A 2,164-nucleotide genomic window follows, 5' to 3' on the forward strand; every position below is an offset into this window, starting at 1 on the left:
TCTGAGTTGCATTAAACAGCTTGAAAGATCAAAGACAATTTTTAAAATAACTCCGACTGGGTTCGTCTGAAAGAAGAAAGTCATATACACTTAGGATGACTTGAGGGAGAGTAATTTATGGGCTAATTTTCATTTTTGGGTGAACTAACCCTTTAAGTTTTCTGGTTTGTTTTATAATGCATTCAGATGTCAGTCATTTGTATCAGGGTCAAAATTACCCAGGGTTTGGCTAAAATGACAAAAAATATTTTACAAATAAATAAATAAATAAATGTCTCCATATACACTCCAGAAATAATTACATTTATTCAGAAAGGATGCATTAAATCAGAGGTGCCCAAACTCGGTCCTGGAGGGCCAGTGTCCTGCAGAGTTTAGCTCCAACCCTAATTAAACACACCTGAAGCAGCTAATCAGGCCCTTACTAGGCATACTAGGAACTTCCCGGCAGGTGTGTTGAGGCAAGTTGGAGCTAAACTCAGCAGGACACCGGCCCTCCAGGACTAAGTTTGGGCACCCCTGTAGAGCCCTGCATTTCAGCCCGGGCCCAACGGCCCTGACTTTTTTACGCCTCTTGGGCCGGGCTTCGGGCCAATTTTCACGTCATAGTTCAGACGCGGGCCGGGCCTCGGGCCTGTTTTAGGCTTCTCCTTATTTTTATATTTTAGACATCCATCAATTAGGCTAGTGATGAAAAACATTGCCTTGCTGATGGAAACAACACGAGACCGTGCTACCGCGACTGTCAAGAGCGGTAGGCCTGTCATGATAACAACTTTTTGTTGTGCGATATATTGCCCCAGAAATAATTGCGATAAGCGATATTATTGTAATTTTAAAGACCATTTTATGCCACTGAATATATAATCATAATGTAACAGCATAATAATGCAAGAAGGCCTACACACTTCCAAATGACAACAAACTTTTAATTTTTAAGAATATTTAGATCATAGAAATTAAGAATCAAAAATATTAGATACCTTTTAAAACTTTAATAAATAGTAAATAAACATTTTCTAACATAAAGTGCAAAGTAACAAGTAGAAAAAAAAGAAAAATGCACAAAGAACTTGTATGGAGATTTTTCATCTACAGATTTTTCCCGGACCTTCTTTTCTCTGTAAATTAAGGGTGCACAGCACACTATTGCTGAAAAACACAATCACTACTTAGCAGTCAGATGTCTGTATGCACAAAGGCACAGATCCCTAAACAAGACCATATCTGCAGATGAAACTTTTTTTTGTAGAAGCATTTTTTTTATTTGAACTAACGCCTCATGACTACACCACGTTATGTACGAGAAGCTGCAAAAGAGACCGGCGCAAGTGGAATGTACAAAACATGGTGACATTAATTTTTAAGTGACAGGCCTAAAGAGCGGCTCGACGGTGTTTAGTGTCCCGCAGCAGTATGTATGGTGCGTGCCTTCAGCGCAGCTGAACAGTTCTGCGTTCAAATGCAAGCAATAGGCTTAAGCTTAATTACCATAAATGTGATAGGGGGAAATAGTAAGGAGATATTTGAGTTATTTACTAATATACTAGTGTTTTCTGAGTCGGTGTCGCAAGGATGAAGTTGCCGATCCTGACTCGCCATCTCCTCAGACGCGCCTTTAGAGAGAAGTGCATCTTTACGGATTATGATTATAATGAAAGAGTTTTTGTTTTTGATTTGTTTTATTTCGTTAAGTAGTAATTTAAAGCTTTCTATAGATATATTTATCATGTCTGTGAGACATGTATTCGCTGAGTTTTGGTTCATTTTTGTGAAGCGCTCCTGTTCAAGACGAGACGGCAGAAAGCGCATGTTTGTTTTCTTTATTTTATAAAAGCACAACGTTTTGTTGATATTGTGAGTGCACACAAATAAAAGTAGACCCTTTTACAGCTACGAATGATGTATTGCTCTTACCTTTTATGAGCAAAAATGATGGCGTATCCACTGGAAAAAAAATGCAAGTGATCGCGCTGGCGCCTCCATATCCTGCAAAGCGTGCTTTAGCGTCCACTCTCCGCACAAACTATTGGATATAGCGCACATTTATCTAGGTTTAACGTTTAAACATTGTTATATGCTTGAACTGTTTTATATCTATAGATTTTATTTTAGTCAAGTCATGATGATTTGAGAAGGCTAAATTGATCAAGCATATGCTCAC

The 2,164-nt window shown here is 38.4% G+C and overlaps 1 protein-coding gene across 1 annotated transcript in view; it reads left to right on the forward strand.

The window, feature by feature from the left end:
* The window catches only part of LOC107695377 (T-complex protein 1 subunit epsilon-like), an 8,912-nt gene that overhangs the window by 1,622 nt on the left and 5,126 nt on the right, over positions 1-2,164 (forward strand). The gene's annotated exons all lie outside the window — the stretch shown is intronic.

Source organism: Sinocyclocheilus anshuiensis, unplaced genomic scaffold (genome assembly GCF_001515605.1).
Source record: "Sinocyclocheilus anshuiensis isolate Anshui unplaced genomic scaffold, SAMN03320099.WGS_v1.1 scaffold110, whole genome shotgun sequence".
Classification (NCBI taxonomy): Eukaryota; Metazoa; Chordata; class Actinopteri; order Cypriniformes; family Cyprinidae; genus Sinocyclocheilus; species Sinocyclocheilus anshuiensis.